Genomic DNA, 22,275 nt, shown 5'->3' on the forward strand with positions numbered 1-22,275 from the left:
TTTGGCGTGGTAGACAGGGAAGAGGCCTGCAGAGCCCAGAAATAGGCTGGAGCCATCTGGACTGGGAACTCTAAGGCATCCTCTAGAGGTGGGATACAGGCTCTATGGCAGTCCCCCTTAACCCTCAGGAGCCCTCACCTTGCAGGTGTGGGCAGAGGAGGGCCAAACAGGACATCAGTCCCACCAAAGGTGGAATTGCCAGCCCAGAGGGAATCTATGGCCTTTAGCCTCAGGCTCCTTTTTAACAAAATGCATACACACACAATTGAATTTGTCTTCAAACCTAGCTACCACAGAGACTGATGACCTTTACTGTTAAACATATTAAATGAGTCACATTTTTCTAATTAAAAAGCTGAAGATGGAAGCAGAAAGGTCAGGGTTATATCCTGCCCCTCCCTTGCTTTCCTGACATCTTTGCTCAAAGATCACCTGGTTAGTGAGGCCTTTCCTGATCACCCCATAAAATAGCCCTCCTCCCTTGCCCTGCTTTGTTCATCGCTATCTGACATAGCCATACGGTTTCCAGTTGCTTGAATATAAGCTCCCTAGCACAGGGAGCGCTGCTTTGTTCACATCTAGAAAGAGCGCCTGGCACGTGGTAGCTTTATAGGAATATTTGTGGAATGAATGAATCAATGAATGGGATTCTTTAGACCATCCCAGGATTCTCAAAGTGTTATTCCCAGACCAGTAGCATCAGGGTCACCTGTCACCTGGGACTTTGCTTGAAATGCAACTCCTCTGGCCCCACCCTCGGGCCTGCTGATCAGACTGGGCATGAAGGGCCAGGAGCCTGTCTTTTATGAAGCTCTCTGAGGGGATCTAATGTAGTTTGAGATCCACTGAACTGTACAAATGCAGCCTGGCTGAGCATTTCTGAGGAATGTGGTCAGTGAAGCCATGGCATGCAAGAAACGACTCAAGGAGTCATGTGGAAAGAGAAGCAGGGAGCCTCAGACCTAGGAAGCACCAACACTGAAGGTGAAGGAAGCTGGGGTTTGGGCTCTGCTCAGAGAAGATTCTCCACTGCCTTCCCCATCCCTACCCCTGCCCAGGCGGTTTAGTCTCCTCCCACCATGGCTGGCCCAGGGTGTGCCTCTTCCAACCTCCCTCCCTCCCTCCCTCCCTCCCTCCCTTTCTTCCCTCCCTCTCTTCCTTCCCTCCCTCTCTCCCTCCTTCTTCCTTCCTTCCTTCCTTCCTTCCTTCCTTCCTTCCTTCCTTCCTTCCTCTCCCTCTCTCCCCCCCCCCCTCTCTCTTTTAATTTAAATTTTAGTTAGTTAGCATATGGTGCAATATTGGTTTCTGGAGTAGAATTCAGTGACTCACCACTTACATACAACACCCAGTGCTCATCTTAGTACTCATCCCCAGGATGTGCCACTTTCTACTGCAAGTATCTATGCACGAAGACTAGCCAATGGAATTTATGGAAATGACAGAAGGCTTCTATGTCTGCTCGGTCCACTTTGGCAGCCACCAGCCACATGTTGTACTGAACATTGAAGGGCAACTAATGTAACTGAGGAGCTGCATTTTAAATTTTATTTAGTTTAAGCTTCAACCTCCACATGGAGGTGGCTGCTGTTCTGGACAGCACAGATCTCTGCATCCATCCTTGGAGGGGTGTGGGTCCTAGGACAAATGAACCCATCCCCAGATAGCTGCACCTGCAAAGGAGACTGAGAAGTCAGCATTGTTCATGGGCCCTAAGGGGATCTTTAACAACAGGGATTTTATTTTATTTTTTTGATGATTTATTTATTTGAGAGAAAGAGAGAGAGAGCACATGTGAGTATGAGCAGGGGGAGGGGCAGAGGGAGAGGGGCTCTCCAGCAAACTCCCCACTGAGCGTGGAGCCTGATGAGGGGATCAATCCCAGGACCCTGAGATCATGACTTGAGCTGAAATCAAGAGTTGAACTCTTAACTGACTGAGCCACCCAGGCGCCCCCAAAACAAGGATTTTAAATTGAAGTTATCAGTGTCTAAAAAGTGTAGCACTTCCTTCCCTATTCTGCTCTCCCAAAGCATGAGGCCTACAGAGGCTGCACCAGTTCCTTCCCCAAAAAGGGGCCCATTTCCCATTAACCTATAGTATCCTTGATGCTGGGCGCTTTGTCTTTTGTTTTTGCATTTCTAGCCAGTGGTGCTGACATAAAGTAGGGACTCAGAAAATGCTCACTGGCTGATTAAAAAGAGCAGAGTGATTGCTTGCCTGGAGGTACATGCTAACATAGGACAGATCCCAGGAGCTCCATCACTGCTGCTTGCACCCTTTGCCAGTGAGAAGCCCTGAGAGGCTGCCTCAGTGAGGGTCCTCCACCCTCCAGCTGGTATTGGTGCCCGCATGGCTCTGTCCCCACTCTATCCAGCCAGTGCCAGCCTCCCAGCAGCCCAAAACACTGCAGGGCCTGTCCACCTGCTTCCTACTTGGCGAGTAGACCAAGGAGTATGGCAAGGGGCCCAAGAACAGAGTGGTTTTGAAGGACACCAGTGACCTTAAGCAAATACTCAGCTCAAAGGGGCTCCAAGGGGATCTTTAACAACAGGGATTTTAGACAGCTCAGTAGACACTGCTAGCAGGCCCACCAGCCTTGCTGCCTGACCTTTCCTGCTCCTTCTTCTCAATGACCACCTAGAGAGGATACCAGAGCACAAACCATCTGAGGGTCCAGCAGTGTGCTCATTTGCATGAGGTCTCCAATGCCCTGGTCTGTTGTTCCTCCATGGGAGAATGCCTGATGGCCATGTAAGTGCTGGGGAGGGAGGGCATTGGGGCTGGTCCTGCAAGCACATACTTGTACTTTTCTTGACCTCGAATGCTCCTTGTGTGAAATGAGCACAAGTTACCTCAACTGCCCAGAGGTACAGCATTGTGAAAACTGGACCTGGGTGTTCAAGTGGAAAGGGAGAAACGTTTTTGGGGTGAAGGTAGAAATCATTTCTCAAGAGACAAATAAAATCTTAAAAAAAAAAAAAAAAAGTATTTCCAAGCTGGGTCAAACTAACTGCTTCCTAGCCCAGCATCACAGCTTCACCAGCAGCTCCAAGGAGCAGCTTCTAGGTACACAGGACAGTTCTCTGCCTTCACCTTCCATTCTGGATGGCACAGTGCATTATAATGCATTAGGCATGAGGACTCTGGGCTACTATAGTTCAAACCCTGGCTCTGTCACCAGTTAGCTGGGTTTATTCATTTCTGTGTTCTACAGTGTCCCACCTATAAAATGGGAAAGACCTCAAAAGATGTCATATGTTTATGCTTAGTCACATAACACAAGCACTCTCAAAATCCTCTTTAATTGTTCAATCCAGGCCTGTCATATATGAATTGTTGTGGACTGAGTGTTTGTGTTCCCCCAGAATCCATATGTTGAGGCCCTAACCCCATGTCATAGTACTTGGACGTGCTTTGGGAGGCAATTAGGTCATGAGGGTGGAGCTCCCATGATGGCATTGGTGTCCTTAGAGGGAAAGACAGAAGAAATATCCTACTTTCTCTCTCTTCTTGTGCATGTACCAAAGAAGAGAGGTTTCAATAGGAACTGACTCAACCAGCCCCTGAATCTTGGACTTAGAGCCTCCAGAACAGTAAGAAATGAATCTTTTGTTGAAGTCACTCAGTCTATGGTATTTTGTTATAGCAGCCTGAACAGACTAAAGCATGAATTTATTTAAATTATCTAGCTAGTCCCTAGAGTGGGGCTCCCTGCTCAGCAGGGAGTCTGCTTCTCCCTCTCCTTCTGCCCCTCCCTCCTGCTTGTGCGCTTTCTTGCTCTCCCTCAAATAACTATATTTTTAAAAATTGCCTAACTGGAATTAAAAAAAAATTTTTTACTTACTTATTCATGAGAGACACAGAGAGAGGCAGAGACATAGGCAGAGGGAGAAGCAGGCTCCCTATGGGGAGCCCGATGTGGGACTCGATCCCAGGACTCAGGGATCATGACCTGAGCCGAAGGCAGACACTCACCCACTGAGCCACTGGGCTCCTGCCTAACTGGGATCTATCATAGTTTTGGTTCAAATGGCCTCAGAGATAATTCTCCTATTTGTCATGGTCACTCCTAAGCTGCTTCCTTTCAAACCTGGTCTTTATTTGCTAACATCAGGATACCAGCAGGAATGCAGGAGGTTAGACACCAAGGATGTAGATACGGCTCAGTTCAACGTCTCATTTCACACACAGAGAAACTGAGCTTCTAGTAAAAGGTGACTGTAAAGGAGTGCATGAGTGTGTGAGTGTATGGTAAATGGTAGAAGACACACCCTGTGCGGGTAGTATGCCATACGCACCACTGACACTCACTAAACGCTTGTTTTGTGAAGTTGCACTAAAGTTTACTAGAAGCCATCTTGTTTGAAAGTAAAAGCTCTAAAACTCTGTGCTCAAGGAGTTTTAGGAAACTATTGTCCTTAGGCTTGAAGGGGGTGGGGACATAAGACCCATGTTATTATTATTTTTAAAATTTTACTTATTTATTAAGAAAGAGGGAGAGCATGTGTATGCGTGTGCATGTGTGTGCAAGTCAGGGAGGGGCAGAGGGAGAGAGAATCTCAAGCAGACTCCACACTGAGCACTGAGCCCAATGTGGGGCTTGATCTCATGAACCTGAGATCATGACCTGAGCAGAATCCAGGGTCGGACCCTTAACTAAGACACCCAGGCTCCCCGAGACCCCATCCTATTATAATATATATTTGTGTGCATCTAACATCATCTACTAAAGTTTGAGGAACATTTTTTTCCATGAGTTGGGGAATCTTTCCTTTTAGTGCTATAGACCCCACTGCTAAATGAGAAAAGGCAAGGCCCTCAGTGGAGCCATTAGTCACCATCTACTAGGGTGTGAGGTGGGGCTTTGAGTCCAGTGCTGTCCATATGCACTGATGGGGGCTATGCCCAATTACCCGCTGAAGATCATCACTTAAAAGTCATGCCAGAAAATTGAACCCTGCCTATCCAAGTAACCTCCTGACCATTGTCTCTCAAACACAGCTCTGACCATGTCATTTCCTTCTCACCAGCACTCTCCACCTCCCCATTGAATCAAGGTCCAGCCCCTAGCTCAATGTCTAAGGCTCTGGATGTTGCTGCCCTCTCTATTGTCACCTCCCAGCGCTGCCCATGTAGTTTTTACTTTTAGGTCAAATGGGACTCAGCCACCCCTGGGCTCCTGTCCTCCCCACCTTGACTCCTGCAGTGCCTTCTGCTTCATAAGCAATCTTGCTCCAGTTTTGCTTGCTGTTGCCTGTTAACATACCATTGATCTGTAAAGACCCTTCCCAAATGCCACCTCCTCCCGAAGCTTTTGCTACCTTCCCCAAATGAAGTGTCCCCTTTGATCTCAACAGATCTGGCTTCTAGGATGTAGCTCATTGCCTTTGAGACATGTGGCCCAGAAGAAGTGTATAGCTTTCCTGTCGGCCGATACCAGGCCCCTGATGCCTGGCAAGCTTGTCCTGTGCATGTTGTGTGAATAGAACCATGCCTTACACCTAGAATGTGCTGCATAAATATCCGTGTCAGTGATTTTGTTCTAGATTTTGTCTGATTAGTTCCCTTGAGCTATGCAAGACTCAATTCTCCCACATGCTGGGCATAATTAAAAAGGCCATGTGGCCACTCTGAACCTACTGTTTCTAGGGCGCAAAGCCCCATATGGTACTGGGCACTGGCAGTCTGACCCTGCTCTGCTGATCAAGATGCTTTTCATGACTTCTGGGCATTAACTCTTTCTAGTTAACTGCCACCACTGATCCACCCAAATGTAGTCATATAAGGCAGGATTTCAAATGTCCTTCCATACCTGGCTTCTGCTTGAAGGCCAAGCATTTTTCCACCTACTCCTGCTCACTCCCTTTTCTAAGTGACCTGCCAATAGCTGAAAAAGCCCTTTCCCATAGCAGCACCCCTTCTCCAGCTGGCAGAGAGCAGCTGTTTTCCAGTCTTCTCCAAACTGCTAGCCACAGGCTTTAAGAGCTCAGGAACCAAATAAACAAAATTATCCTAGTGGTCAGTCTAAATTGAGGCTTGAAAACACAGAGGTGGGCCTTACTATTGAAATAGATATAGTGACAGAGCCGGAGACTGGAAAACCTAGCACTCCATTCCCTGGGGACAACTCATAGGAAAGGCAGGTGTATGGAGGTTCTGGGTGAGGGACAGCGATTGACCCACACAGGTGCTAAGATGGGAATGGGGACACCCCCTCTCCCCAGTGAGGTAGTGGCAGCCAGACCTCCCAGATTCCTTGATCCCATATGATCTCTCCTTCCCAGTAGGCTCCCAGGACTCAATACCCACACCCAAGGGGCCAGGTCATAGAAACTTTGTTCCACAGAGTGTGAAGGACTGATGCTACGGGGACAAGATCCTTAGGCAGAAGTCCACTTAGGGAAAGATCAGACCACTATTGCTGTGAGGGAAGAAATGCTGGGTGGCAGGTCTCTTCTGCGTTTACCGTGGGTCACATGCTAAGGGGACCCCCCTCTTCCCCAGTAGCAGAAAGTATCTTTGGTGGAAGAACTAAGCAACCAGGGGTTACTTAGGAAGCTTCTTTCCAGTGGATGTGGCACAGATTTGGAGGGCCCCCTGAGGCAAAACGGCATAGAGGATCAGCTCTGTCCTCACTGACTCCTGTGTTTCTGGCCACTGAGCCAGTAAGGAGGAGACATGGTATTTGAATGGGGCTCTAGATGCTGATCCAGTGCTCTGTTCTATGAGCCTGCCACCTCAGAACCTCTAGATGGAGGCTGCTGGCATGGCCCCGTTCACACTGAAAACCTGTATCTATGAAGACAGCAACCCTCCCTACTGACCCTCTACCCCAGGGCTGATGTGAAATAGAATACTCTGAGGGGATCTACCTTTCCTTTATTTCTAGACTTATTCAGTTCCCCCAGTTGTGAGTTCTTAGGGTGTATTAGTTTCTTATTGCTGCTATGATAAGTTACCATAAACGTAGTGGCCTGAATCAATACTGGGTATATTCTCTTACAGTTCTGGAGTCTTACAGGGCTAAAATCAAGGTGTCAACAGGGCTGGGTCCTTCTAGAGAATCTAAGGGAGAATCTGTTTCCCTGACTCTTCACTGTCTAGAGGCACATGCTCTCCTGGGCTCCTGGCCCTTCCCCCATCTGTCAGCCCCTTGCTGTGGTCCTCAGGTCTCCTACTACTAACTCTGGCCTCCTCCTTCCTCTTACATGGACCCTCATGCTGACATTGGATACAGATGAGTCATCCAGGACCATCTCCTTATCTCAAACTCCTTACACCTGCAAAGTCCTTTTTACCATATAAGGTCACATAGTCACAGGTCTGGGATTGGGATGTGGGTGTCCTTGGGGAACATTATGCAGCTTGCAACACCTGGCAACTGAATTTATCCTTTCCAGTGTGATCACTGGAATGTTCAATGTCTGCTACTTCAGACATACTCTTGGGGTGAGGTCACGTTGGGTGTATTCAGTATTCTATTCCCAGCTCTGAGCCAGGTGCCTGGCACATCATAGTGACCAGAAATGGTGCCTGACTGAAGGCCTGTTTCCACTTGGGTCCCCAGTTCCTTCCTGAGGTCACAGGGCAGGTATCAAGACAAGACCCATCCATGGAAAACCTGTCCTCTAAGGCCAGAAGCAGGGGTTCTACTGAAAGGGGTGTAGTTTTTGTGCCTCAGAGCACATTCTGGTTGCCTGAACCCAGCTGCAAGTTGTCTTCTCTTACAATGCCACAGCTCTCTGACACAGGGGACATCCCACTAACAACAAAAGGATAAAGAACAACATTCACTAAGCACCAAGCCTTTACATGCCTAATTTAGCTGATTCCTCACAACCTCTTAGGGACATGCTATTATTATCCTCATTTCATAACGGAGAGGACTGAGGCTCAGAGACTTGAAGTAGTTTGCTCCAGATCACCCAGCTGGAAAGTGGTGGAGCCAGGGCTCAAAACCAGGTTTTTCTGAACCCAAAGCCCACGTGCTTAGCTCATGCTGCTTTCAGATACTCAACCAACATGGGGGAAAGAGAAAACCTGATCTTACACCAACACTCCTTGGAGGCAGGGCTGGTGGGCTGGGATTGTCCCTTATCTCTGGCTGCAGCTTTAGGGTTTTTTGTTTTTTGTTTTTTTAAAGATTTTATTTATTTATTCATGAGAGACACACAGATAGAGGCAGAGACATAGGCAGAGGGATAAGCAGGCTCCCTGCAGGGGACTCGATCCCAGATCCCAGGATCACAACCTGACCTGAAGGCAGCCATTCAACCACTGAACCACCCAGGAGTCCTTGCAACTTTAGTCTTGAACAGATCCCTGCCCCCGTCATTCTGCTTGTTCAGGCTGCCTATCTGCCAATATCTCAGTTATTTGTCAGACCTGAGCTCCATTCTCCACTCCATGAAAATTTCAAATATGCAAGGGCCATAGCAACTTTCCAGATGTCAAAGTGACGTTCCCTTCAGCCTGGGTGATGTGCCTGCACAGCCATGCAGCCTTGTGGCCCACCCTCAGGAGAAGGAGATGCTGAGCAGTATTTATTTCCCAGTCCAGTTCTACCCTGGGGGTGGGCTTATTGGGGAAAGCAAGAGAGCAGAGAGTGCGCCAGGTAGGTATATGAGAGTGGGTATGTTGTCCCCACACCTCATTTAACATGGGTCCTAATGCAATTGAAGGGTGGGAGGGATTATGTGGACACAGTCATAGAACATAGCTCTCAAAAAGATGTTTCTATTTATGATCCTGACACCATTTTCCATGTGTGGTTTTTCCCCACACACCAAGCAACACCAGCTGAGTGTCCTCCAATTCAACTCAATACCTAGAAATAGCATCAGATCCCATAGGTCAAGAGTTCAGTCCTACAAGACTGTCCACCACCCATTTTAGATGCCCATCTCAAGCTCACGTATTACTTGCGCTTCTGACAGACTGGCTGTGGATCAGAAGTTCCCAGGACCCCCTCCTTGGGTTTGATTAGTTTGCTAGAGCAGCTCACAGAACTCAGAGAACATTTTACTTACTAGATTACTAGTTTATTACAATGAGATATAACTCAGGATTGGTTAGATGGAAGAGATGCCTAGGGTAAGGCTTGGGGAAAGTGCATAGAATGTCTATGTCCTCTCTGAGCTGGCCACTCTCCCCAAATCCCCATGTGTTCACCAGCCAGGAAGCTCTCTGAACCCCATCCTTTTGGGGTTTGGTGGAGGCTTCATTATAGAGGCATGATGGATTAAGTCATTGGACACTGGAGATTGATTCAACCTCCAGCCTCTCTCCCTTCCCTGGAGGTTGGGTTGGAGGTGGGGAGGTGAAGTGTAGGGGTAGGGGTGGGGAGGTGTGGGTGGGTGGGACAGAAGGGCCTAACTCTCCAGGCACAAGGCCATCTGTAGGTTACCCAGGGGCTTCCCAAAAGTCACCTCATTAATATAAAAGAAAACTTTATTGCTTTTATCCCATAGGATATTCTAGGATTTTAGGAGCTCTGTGCCAGGAACTGAGATGAAGACCCTCATCTATTTTATTTATAGATGGCAATATCATACTATCACATCAGGAGGGTATATGAGGCAAGAATAGGGAGGTAGAGGTGGGGCATGCAGGCAGCTCAACTCTAGAAGGGCAAACAGACAAGAGGACATGCTTTTATCTGCGAAGGGCATGCCCAATGACTCACTCTGCTCTCACTAGAACTAGATGTCCCTCATCCTAACCAGGGGCCCATTTGCAGCAGGTCTCCATGGGGAAGTACCACCAGTACTTCTGTACATATCCCGGCTCAGAGCGAGATTGGTTTCCCTACTCCTCTGCTGTTGGGGCACTTGGCTTCCTCTTGACCTGCCTTTCCCACACCCCTTCCTACAGCCTGACACCCCCTTGGGCGACAGTAGAAAAGGGACACGTATTGAAAAAGGAGCTGGGTATTCAGCAAGCATTTGGTAACCTCACTTGACACAGGGGAGGAAGTTGTGAAATGGGGTTACATGGACCACAGGGGGTTTCTACCACCTTTTCATCTTCCACTCACTAATAAGGTGTTGGTTTTTTAAATGTGTGGCTGATGGTAATCCCTACAAAGGGTTAAAAATGCCTGAAATCCTCTGATTTCAGAACAGCAATAATAGAGATGTGTGGGATTCACTTAAGAAAATGAAAAGGCGGGATCCCTAGGTGGCGCAGTGGTTTGGCGCCTGCCTTTGGCCCAGGGCGTGATCCTGGAGACCCGGGATCGAATCCCACGTCGGGCTCCTGGTGCATGGAGCCTGCTTCTCCCTCTGCCTGTGTCTCTGCCCCTCTCTCTCTGTGTGTGTGTGACTATCATAAATAAAAAAAAATTAAAAAAAAAAAAAAAGAAAAGAAAATGAAAAGGCCAGGGCTCCAGGATAAGCAGAGAGATTACTTTCCAAGTACCCTCCTGGGCCCTGATCCAGTAAAACTGGTGTCCTTAGATACAGGGGAAGTTTGGACACAGAGACAGACACAGATGGAGGGACATTACCCGTAAAGACCGGAATTAAGCAGCAGCAGGCCCAGAAGCTACCAGATACTGGGAGAGAGGCGTAGAACCAATGCTTCCCCAGAGCCTTCAAAGGAAGTGGCCTTGTGTCACCTTGATTTCAGACTTCTGGCCTTGAGAGAATAAATTTCTAGTATTCTAAGTCAGTTCATGGTACTTTGTTAAGGCAGCCCCAGCAAAATGCAAAAGGGTCTAAGAAGGACATTCACAGCTGTCGATCCTCATCTGTTCTGTTCTGCCTGGAAATGTATTCCTTCTTCTGTAAAAAGTGCCAGAATGTCTCCCCTTCTGACCCCTGGGTTTGAAGGTTTTCTCTCCTGTGGCTCATGCACAACAAAGTCAGAACGTCTCAGCCTGGCTGTCAAGACTTTCATCCATTCACTGGTTTATTCACTCAGCAACCATCTGTTGGCCTCCTGCAGATGAGGAAGACAAGTGATGTGCTCAGAAGGATTAGCACCTTCTTCCTTCCTGGGCTAACCTGCAACCCAAGCACCTACCTCCCGGCAGATCCACAACCCTGGCTTCACACCCCAGTTGTGAGCCCTTGTCCCAGCTGTCACTTCCACTGATGATGTTCGTCTTCAGTCCTGCTCAACCTGCCCAGGTCCCACTCCTAGTTCCCCTCTCCCACAGAGTCTTCTGAGAGTCCATGGAGTTGTGGGACTCCTTCTTCACTGTTCTCCCTCCACATCTTGCTTTCTCCCAGTGACAGTCCTCATCACTGTCTGTCCTGAGATCTAGTTACTTGTCTACTGGCCGGCGTTCTCACTTTCAGAGTGAGAAGCAAATTCATCTTTGTGTCCTCAGCACTGTGCCTGCAAAGAACAGGCACTTGGTAGTATCTGAATTGCTCACTAGTGAATAGTGAATTGACTGAATCTAGTGCCATGGACTCTGGGGCAGGAGAAAAGCAGGGATGAGTCGTCTCCCTTTGGTGGGATTTAGGGGCACAGAGGGAAACTGCATTTAGTTCTATTTCTAGGGGTTCTGATACCTTGTTCTTGATGTGGCCTCAGCTCCTGGCCTACCCTGTCTGGCTCATCCCAGCTTTATGGCCTGTTCCCAGGGGTCCTACCCTGGTGGGAGCACCTGAGATCCACTCCTTTGGGCAATTTTAGATTTTCCCCATTACAGATGAGAAAAATAGAGCCAGGAACCCTTCCAACTTCCTTCTTTTAATTTCCTTAGACCCCTCAAAAGTAAGTGGATGGAATGGAGAGAGGTCTAGGGGAAGAGGAGACTCCTTTGTAGCAGAGAGGTTTCAGATAAAGGCTATGTGAAAGTGGACAACAGGAATGGATTTAGTGTAGCTATATGTCAGCTGGCTAGACTCAGAAATCCCTGCAGATGGACATTTTCACCGAGCCAGCCACTCAGGCTTTGGTATATGGGCAACAGTGACTGAGGGGCTCTGTTCCCCAGGTCATAGTTCAGCTTCATATTTACTGAGACCCTGAGAGCAGAATAAGTGGACCCTTCAATCTGCCCACCACGTGCTCAGAAGCCCTGTTGAGTGCTCACCCAGGGACCCCTAGAAGTGGACTTTGGAGTCAGGGTCTGAATGCAAACTCTAATTTCATGTGACTGAGTTTCTTACACTTTCTGAGCCTTTGTGTCCTTACCTGTGAAATGGGGTAATGATATCCACTCCACAGGGCTGTCTCAGGTTCATGGAAAGCCCTGGGTTTAGGGGCCAGCACTCTACTAATAAGACCCCAGAGGGATCCCTGGGTGGCGCAGCGGTTTAGCGCCTGCCTTTGGCCCAGAGCACGATCCTGGAGACCCAGGATCGAATCCCACATCGGGCTCCCAGTGCATGGAGCCTGCTTCTCCCTCTGCCTGTGTCTCTGCCTCTCTCTCTCTCTCTCTCTCTCTCTCTCTCTCTCTGTGTGACTATCATAGAAAAAAAAAAAAAAAAAGACCCCAGAGAGGCTTCTCCAGAAATTGCAGGAACTATGGTTTTCTTGCTGTTCACCATCCAGATCTTCATAATAGAACTTTAATTTTGCTTTGAGAAATTGCCTTTTCCCCATGGGGTACAGTCTAGTGGGACTGGAGTCGGCCCTGATACCATTGCCTTCACCCTACAAGGAGCAAACACCGCCTGATCTAGACCAGCAGTATGCCAGCTACTTGGAATTTGAAACTGAGCAAAGGGACAAAGAGACTAGAAAAATAAGCACGTGTTCTGTTGCTCCCTGTCCAGACTCCTGGTAGTAGACTATTCCTGTCGAGCTTGCTTCTTAGCATTGGAAAAGCCTGTGGAGCCAGAATGCTGTAATTGAATCCTGACCCACATACTCTGTGAGCTTGGGTGAATCATTTCGTCTTTCCCTGCTGCCATTTTCTCAGCCACGAAAAGGGTGATAATGGTGGTAGCTACTTTATCGTGTTAAGTGACTTCATACATGTGAGAAGGTGAGAACAGGCAACGCTATGCGTGTGCTCACTGTTGTTATACTTTCAACACCATCTTTTAAAACTCTCACTGATTCCGCGAGTGCTCAGAAAAAAGTACTATATTTCCAATAAATTCTCTTCAAGTTAACCAGAGTTTATTTCTTTTGTTTGCAACAAAGAACTCTAACTGATTTAGTGGTTAGGAGGCCAAACAAACACAAAGATAGCTATGTTATAATTCATGATTCATGCTGCACCTCGATGAATGCCATCTTTATGGAGGTGGTGAGGAGAGAGGCCTCTTTTCCTTTCTAACCACGACTCATCTTCAGGCTACGACTCTCCAAATGCTGACAGCTTAGGAGTTCTCCATGAACTCCTGCCCCCAGGCATGCAGGGGGAGCAGTCCGGCCTGTCAACTGGGATCTGGAAGCTGCCAATATTGATAATGTCAGAGCCCCCAATCACACTTCCTGGCTAGGATTTAATGCTGAGCTCAAAAATAAGAAGAGGCAAGCCTGGTGGCTGATATCACCAGGATGTGGCTTCCAGTCATTAGATAAACCCGTGGGCACACAGTTCCTTCCTATTCTGATAAGGGGGGTCAGTTAGTGCCAAATGACCCTCAAGAGTGCACATGTGCAGGAACCAGACTCAGAATAATTGGAAAATTCATGCCCCACTGGGACTTGGGCTTGTCAGTTCCTGTTGCAGTTAACAGGCAAAGGCAGCAGCTGGTACCACCTTTCAGACACAAACCACCTTAGCACAACCTGTCAGGCTGCTTCACACCTCTGCACCTTTGCACTTGCTGTGCCCTTCTTGCTTGCCAATGCACACAGTTGTCATTCAAAACTTGGCTCAAGTGTCCCTCCTTCATGTTGTCTTGCCCTCCAACCCCGGCCCTCCCTGAGTCTATAGATGCATCTTTCCTGGGCCTGCATGCCACCCCACACTTCATTATATTACACTGTCATCCAGTCTTTATTTTTCCTTCTGCTAAACTGTGTGGTTTTAGAGGATGGAGACTCTGCTTCATTTTTTTTAAAGATTTTATTTATTCATAGAGACAGAGGGAGAGAGGGGCAGAGACACAGGCAGAGGGAGAAGCAGGCTCCATTCAAGAAGCCTGATGTGGGACTCGATTCCGGGTCTCCAGGATCACACCCGGCTGCAGGTGGTGCTAAACCGCTGCACCACCAGGGCTGCCTGACTCTGCTTCATTTTTATATGAACTACCAGGGTATAGTCAGTATTTGTTGAATAAATGATTTTTTTTTTTTAGTTGACAATAAGACAGGGAAGTTTACAAAGTGAACCAAGGATCAGACACAAGGACTAGAACTCTATCTTAGCTTTGAATCTGACATGCAATATGATATTAGAATGATCATGCCATTTCCCTTCTTACTCTTTGGGGTAACTTACTATACAAAAGGATTATATGATTCTCATTTGTCATTAACCACACAGAGATATTATGAGGAGAACATACTTATTGAGGTATAGTAACTATATCAAACTATCACTTTTAAACTTGCTCAGGAAGTGCTACATTTATGTTTCTACCATCAAAGAGTACATGGATTTTATACAAAATGGAACTATCCAGAAAAAGGTTTAGAGAAAAAAAGTTCAAAGACAACCAAAATAATAATAAAAAACAATTTTGGGATGTCTGGGTGATGCAGTTGGTTGAGTGTCGACTCTTGGTTTCAGCTCAAGTCATGATCTTAGGGTCATGGGATTGAGCCCCACGTAGGGCTCCATGCTGAGCAGGGAGTCTGCTAGTGATTCTCTCTCCCTCTCCCTCTAACCATTCCACCCCATGCTCTCTCAAATAAATAAATAAATAAATAAATAAATAAATAAATAAATTTTTTTAAAAGACATTTTTAGTCATCTCTGAATAACATGTCCTGTTCCAGGAGTTATACATGTGACAGGGAGTATCTCTCTATATAGTTCAGGGGATCTTGGGAAAAAGCCCAAATTTCAACAACAACAAAAAAATTCAAGTCTAAGAAGAAACCTAAATATGGGTCTGGTAGAGGACACCACTAGGTTTAAAAAGTGTTTCCTCAATGTTTTGCAATCAAAGGAAAAGAGAAATATTTTGACCAAGAAACAGGGCAAGTCTCAGAAGAGAGACAAAGGATAGTGAAGTGGAAAGAGCGGGGTTGTACCAGACAGTGTAAGCTAGTTAAGCTATCATAACAAACACCCCAAACATAGCTCAAAAGCTTCCAATAGGGAAGATTTACTTTGCCAACAGCAAAGATTTACTTTTTGCTCACACAGAGTGCTCACCACAGGTCACCTGTAACTCAATTTCGTATCGTCTTCATTTCAGGATCCAGCTAAAGAAGCATCTCACATTTGAGATGAGGAAAAGGAGCTACCGCTGAAACACATACTGACTCTTGGAGCTTCTCCTGAGAGGTGATGCATATAATGTCAGCTCTCACTTCATTGGTGCCATGAGTTACATGGCCCAGCCTTGTATGAATGGGGTAAGAAGCACAACTATCCCAAAAGGAGAGCAGAAAGTACTTTGAAGAAATAATAAAATGTAGCAACGTGATGTCTGGAATCAGGCTGACTTTGGCTTTCCTTTACTAGCCATTGGCTCTTGGGTGAGTTTTTACTCTTCTAGAGTCTTTTTGTTGGGGATTATAGTGCCTACTTCTTACTTAAAACAAGTGAAAACAAACAAACAAACAAAAAATGGAACGTGTGCCTTTTTTTCTTCCTTTCCCCTGGGTCGCCAACCCCTCCTTCTACCATTGCCTTCTTTATCCATCATCTACCCTCCTTGCTGCTGACTTCAATGCAATGGATTTGACAGGAGTCCCGTACAGCTTGGGGCAGGAAACTATTTGAGATACGTATAGAGACATATTGTATTTATCTATCTATCTAGCCACTATTAAGGTAATTTGTGTGTGTGTGTGTGTGTGTGTGTGTGTGTGTGTGTCATACATGTTATAAGTTGTAAGAGTACAGGTGATTTTTCACATTTTTCTTTACATCTTTGTATTGTCTGAATTTTTTAAACAATGAGCATTCTTCTTTTACAATCAGAAAAAACAGGGCAGCCCAGGTGGCTCAGTGGCTTAAAGCCACCTTTGGCCCAGGGCCTGATCCTGGAGACCTGGAATCGAGTCTCACATCAGGCTCCCTGCATGGAGCCTGCTTCTCCCTCTGCCTGTGTCTCTGCCTCTCTCTCTCTTTCTGTCTCTCATGAATAAATAAATAAAATCTTTTTTTAAAAAAAGAAAAAACACTAAAGCTATTTGTTGTTGTTTTTTAAAAAAAGCACATTACTAAGTAAGATCACATTTGAAATCTCCATCCTGAACTGCTAAGCAATTTTATAGCTGAAAACAAACAGCTCCATGCTCTTTCCCCCAAAATACCTTCTAATTCAGGATATTTAAATGTGAGAACAATGTCCTGATGCAGCAATTTTATATATATATATATATATATATATATATATATATATATATATATATACAATATATATACAATTTTATATATATTGCTGCTTTTATTTTTTAATTTTAATTCCAGCATAGTTAATATACAGTGTTAAGCAATAACATTTATTATGGTTATCCTGAATGATTAATATTTTCAATATAGTTACTTTTGGTGATTATCATGAGGACTCATGGGAAAATTGTAGGGTTGGAAAGATGTAAGGGTGAAAAGTTTTAAGGATGAAACCTGCTTCTCCTGCATTCTTCTCCATCTTTCCTAGGAGTCTTCAGAGCCCTGCAGATGTCCAGCACTGCAATCTAACACCCCTAGCCATCCCCCAAACTACCCCCCCCAACTCCAGGACCTTCATTGCCCCTGACCCACAACTGGAATCTAAATCCCCACACCCATTAGTGAGCCTCATTTCTGCAACATCAGGAGCAAAGCCATTCAGTGTGGCTGAATATTTTCAGAGGGCTTCAGGAAACAATTGGTTTAATCTGTCTGGATTTGTGCTTTTGTCTTTCAATTGCCAGCTCTTTTTTGATTCATTCCTCTACCCAGATTGACTATGAATGTTATTGTGTGCCATGAGTTGAATTGTGTCCCACAGAAATTCCGATATGGAAATCCTAATCTCCATTATCTCAGAATGTGACTTATTTTGGGGTTATGGTCATTGCAGATGTAATCTGTTAAATTAAAATGAAATCACAGTGTAGTAGGGTGGGCCCTTATCAAAGGTGTCTGATGTCCTTATAAAAAGGGGAAGATTGGACACAGTGACACACACACTTGGGGAGAATGCCACGTGAAAATGGGAGTTCACAGCCATAAGCCAAAGAACCACCCCAAGCTAGGAGAGAGGCCTGGGACCCATCCTTCCGCAGAGGCTTAAGAGGGAGTGTGGCCTTGCTGGCATTTTGATCTCTGATTTCTAACCTGCAGAATAATGAGAGGATGCACTATGGCTGTTTTAAGCCACTCACTTGTGATCATTTGTTTCAGTAGCCCTAGCAAGAAAATATATTATGTATACTTTTGTATCCTGCCACATATTATTTCATATGTATTCACTGCATGGAATCATATCACACACACTCTGTCTCACATCATAAATATGGATATCAAAAATAAATAAATAAATATGGATATCAGGGAAAGGGAAGCAGGTCAAGTTTCTGGTACCTTCAGGAAAGTGGGGGACTATAATGAATGAGTGCCTTAAAGGTACAGTAGGTACTTTACTTACTTCATCTAAGCTCGTCCCACACCAGCCTCTCCAGGGTGAAGAAACAGGCACAGAGGCATCAGAAACTGACCCAAAGACACAGCTCCAAAGACTTTTTGATTTCAATTCACATCTTCCCCATAACTTTAGCCAGTGAGGGACCAGACGGTTGGTGCAGGTGATCCTGGGATGGATCTCTCTAGACATCCATTTAATGTGATGGTGTGAAGTGGTCCCATCCAACGATGGCACTGCTTCTCAGCCCTACTGCAGGAGGACTCCTGTGCTCCACCTCTGCCCCTTCCACAGCATACTTGACCTTGACTTTCATGATAATAACCATGGCATTAGTGGATTTCTTCTACTGAACACCTACTAGGAGGTGTGTACTGCCTTGAGTTCTTCAAGCACAATATCACATTTAGTACAAAGTCATTCCATGGCAAGTGATAGAATTTTAGGACTGTTGTCTCTAAAATGAATTTTCTTATTCCCCACATTCTACTGCCTCCACAGCATAAAGATTTCAGTAATGTCACTTTAGTAGATTTCTGCTCAATCTAGCCTCTGGACAAGATGTAGCAGTGTGTAAGTGAGGTATGGAATTGTTGAATTGCTATACTGTGTACCTGAAACTAATGTAACACTGTATGTTTGATTATATTGGAATTAAAATTTTAGAACTTAATGAAAAAAAATCTGGGTAAAGTCACACCGACACTTCCAGCTAGCTTCTGTCATGCCATGAGATCAGCTCACTGTTTCTGAAACCTCTTAGACATAAAATGAGAGAAGGAAGTTCCATGTTAATGAGTGTAGATGGCTCTTTTCAATCAGGGGCCCAGAAATATGCAAAATCCGCCCCCCCCCCTTATTTTCCATACCATTGGTTGGAATGCCCCTCCTTCATGAATCACTCTGTTCCATGATTCACCATGAATTAATAGGAACTGTGCTGGAATAGTCATTTGTGGTATTGTTGTTAGAATACATTTTGGTGTTTTCACTATTCCTTTATGAAATAAATGTTTCTCGTGGCTTCTTGGGTGCCAGCTACCCTGCTGGATACTGTGAATACAAAGATAAATAAGACACAGTTCTTGCTGTCAAGAAGGTCAAAGCAGAGTGTTATTTATGCATGTGAGGGATAAAGTTGGTTAAATAAAGAAAGACACCTGGTAAGTCTGTTAGCTGCAAGACACCATTGATTAATAATATAAATAAGACATAAATAAGATATAAATAAGAACAATCTAATCAAGATGAGCTAGAGTATTAGAAGGAGAGTCTATAAAGACTCTGAGAATACTCAACTGGCAGAAAAGTAAAATTAGGCACAGTCAAAACCATGCTTGCATGAAGATAGGCCAGAGATCAGGTGATAATGCCAATCATGCGTGGATAGTACCAAACAAGCCTGGAATAGGATGTCAGGTACACAAACCCCCAGGACCAGAATCCTGACTTTGCCAATATACAGAAGCCATTTGCTGAGCAAAGGTAGGTGAGGTTTGAGGTTTTCTATCTCCTAAACTACTTCGTTAGGATCAGGTCAATTGCAGTCACTGGTAACTATTATAGAACTGTCTTTGTGACAATCATATTTGACGAGAATTGGTCTTAGACCTTTCTTTCAGTGGTCAAATTATAGAAAAGAGCATTTGCCTTTTTGTTGGGACATCTCCTTCCTTTTCACTTCTCCAAATTCTTCCAGTCAACTCAACTTTCCTCTTTTCTCATAGCCCTCCCTCATGTCTCTGTTGGTATGGCCCCCTACTTTGTGCTCATTCGTATTCATACTTAGGGTTGGTTTCATACACTTTCAGCACCAGTTACCTGTGCTCTCATGTTGTTCTTTATTTCTTATGCATCAGTGATGAACCCTCTTGTCTAATGACTGGAGCTAATGACCATCCAAAATCATCCTTTTAATCAACCTTTTGGTCCATTCCCTTTCATTGCCTCCTTCCTCCTGTGAATCTCTTTTCTCATCTAGCTTTCTTATTTCTTTTTTTTGTCTCTTCCTTTTCCACTCTTATCCCCTTAACTAAGCAAAGCAAACTGAAATGTTCAGAAGTTTTTGCTACCAGGTTTTACTGGCAAACAGGCTAAATATAACAACCTGGGATAATGATAAAAATTTACAAGAATCTTCCAAAGGAATATAGCCAGGGGATTTCTGCTCTCCACTGAAATTGAAGTAAAGCTAAGATTCAATCTCTTTTAGCCTCTCAGGCTAGATGTCCCCTTAAATGTGGCTTCTGGAATCCATTTATCACATCATTCTTTTACCACTCCAGATCTAGAATGTTTTCAGTAAGTCTCAGATGCTAAAAATGAAAAATTGAAGATCCCTTATTTATTTATTTTTGAATTTTATTTATTTGTTTATTTATTTTTTATTTATTTATTTATTTATTTATTTATTTATTTATTTATTTATTTTTAAAGTATTTTATTTATTCCTGAGAGAGAGAGAGAGAGAGGCAGAGACACAGGCAGAGGGAGAAGCAGGCTCCATGCAGTGAGCCTGACGCGGGACTCGATCCTGGGTCTCCAGGATCAGGCCCTGGGCTGAAGGTGGCGCTAAACAACTGAGCCACCAGGGCTGCCCAGCCACCAGGGCTGCCCCTTTTTTAAAAATAAAATCAGAAATGGCATTATATTTCTCAATGTCCCTCTGCTTTAAGTTAATGTGTGTTAATCCTTGGCACTCTACCAGCGGATAATAAGCTGCTTGAAAGTAGAAACTAGATCTTAAACATCCTTCTTTTTTTTTTTTTTTTTCCTTAAACATCCTTCTTAACACTTCACACATTGCTGTACATTTAAGTTTTTTCTTTCTTTCTTAACAAAACTCCTCATCGTTCATGACATCAGTTCAAACATCATCCTCTCTTCAATCTCCCCTCACTATTATTTTCCCCTTCTGAAACTCTAGGCAGAATTAACTGCCTTCTCCTCTCTCTTCCCTCACTGTTCCATTCACATTTCAAATATGGCACTCATTCCATTCTTTCTTCATTCCACTTTTTAACATTAGTTCCATGTATATTAGGTTGGTTATAAAATGATTCCTCTCATCCAGTTGTCTGCGAGCTCTCCTGTAGCCTGTTTTATATGTATCCACAGTCTCCAGCACAGCCTGTGAATTATGGTAGATGCCCAACAAATGCTTATCCAATGGAATGTTTTGCTTGGATAATACAAAGAGCTATGAGCTGATGTTTGTCCTTCAGGTGCTAGAGGAAATGCAAATAGACTCAGGAATGAAGGTACCATAACTGAGCAGCTTTAACTCATACTTTATGAGATACCAGAGATACCAGAATTATCATCACCATAACCACTACCACTATCCTCATGACACCCAGCAAACTCCAGAGGAGCAAGAAATATGACAGATGATACCATGAATCCTGCCTCTTTTACCCAGATGGCTCTGAGGCCTGTAGACTCAAACTGAAAGAAGCAGCTTTGGCAACCAGGGGGCCCTGTGTAACTTCCTATGATGTACATGAAGCAGAAATCACTGAAGAAATAATTTCAATTTTGATTTAATCCTGTTGGAAGATAATTTTCTTTTCTTTTTGGAAGATAATTTTCTATGGGTCCCTCGTTCCTATAAGTCTGACCAACGAGATTGCTCTTTTTTTGGACAATCTTTCCAAGAATGTTTGTATAGGCAACAATCTTGGAAGCTAGAGATGCGTCTCTTTCTGGAGCAAAGTGTCCCATACTAATCACCCATTATAATGGATTTGGGCTCCCTAAGTTTGAAGTTCCTCTCCTGTGATATGACCTACTACGTGTGCAGGTGGCATCTGGCCCTCTTCATACCACCTGGTGTGAGTGGGGGATCAGGAAACTGGCACAAAAATGCTGATACTCTGACTACTGCGGTTGCTTTGAGTGGTAAATTGTTCTTCATTTCTGATGTGGGAGTCTCATGTCTTCTGCCTGCATCCATGAAATTGTGGTAAGTGAATTTGATAGCCTGTACATAGGCTAAAATCTCAAACCTCTCACATTTCCTGACACCATCACCCCCAGCAGGATTTTCTTGCCTCTAATGTGCCCTGACTTGTCCCTCTGTGAGGAAGACAAACATTCATCAGTGATAAGCTGCAAATACTTGTAAAGGTAACCAATTTGAGAGGTAATAACCACACCTTCCAAACAAGCTGATGGTATGTGGTGATATTCCCATGAAAGATGTGAAATAGGGTGAATGATCCTATTGTCTAGAGCAGGTACAGTTATTTTGGAGTCTCTTTATTATATGGGACTGAAAGGGAACAGTCACATGTCCCAGTGACTGGGAAGGTCCCTGTTCCTTGAGCTGAATGTTTTCAAGCAGCATTTCTTTAACAGTGACTAAACACTGTTCAGAAGTAGGGTATTATCTTAATGAGATTTTCCAGAGGTTTCTTGTTCTTTTGGTTTTATTCAAGCAGGCCACTATTTGCTACTTTATTAATTTATTTCAAAAGGTATTTAAGGCAGTTTGCAAGGGTCTGTGGAATTCAATAGTGCATAACTTAAAAGAGAGAAATGGAAGGGTGGGGACATTAAATGAAGCCAGAAATAAGTCTTGGAATCTGTAACATAATTAAATCTACTATGTATG

General features: G+C 44.8%; 1 protein-coding gene across 2 annotated transcripts in view; it reads right to left on the bottom strand.

Moving 5' to 3' along the window:
• Nucleotides 1–22,275, bottom strand: part of TRIM67 (tripartite motif containing 67) — a 53,384-nt gene that overhangs the window by 20,209 nt on the left and 10,900 nt on the right. The window lies entirely within an intron of this gene.

The sequence above is a fragment of the Vulpes vulpes genome, chromosome 4, assembly GCF_048418805.1.
Source record: "Vulpes vulpes isolate BD-2025 chromosome 4, VulVul3, whole genome shotgun sequence".
NCBI lineage: Eukaryota > Metazoa > Chordata > Mammalia > Carnivora > Canidae > Vulpes > Vulpes vulpes.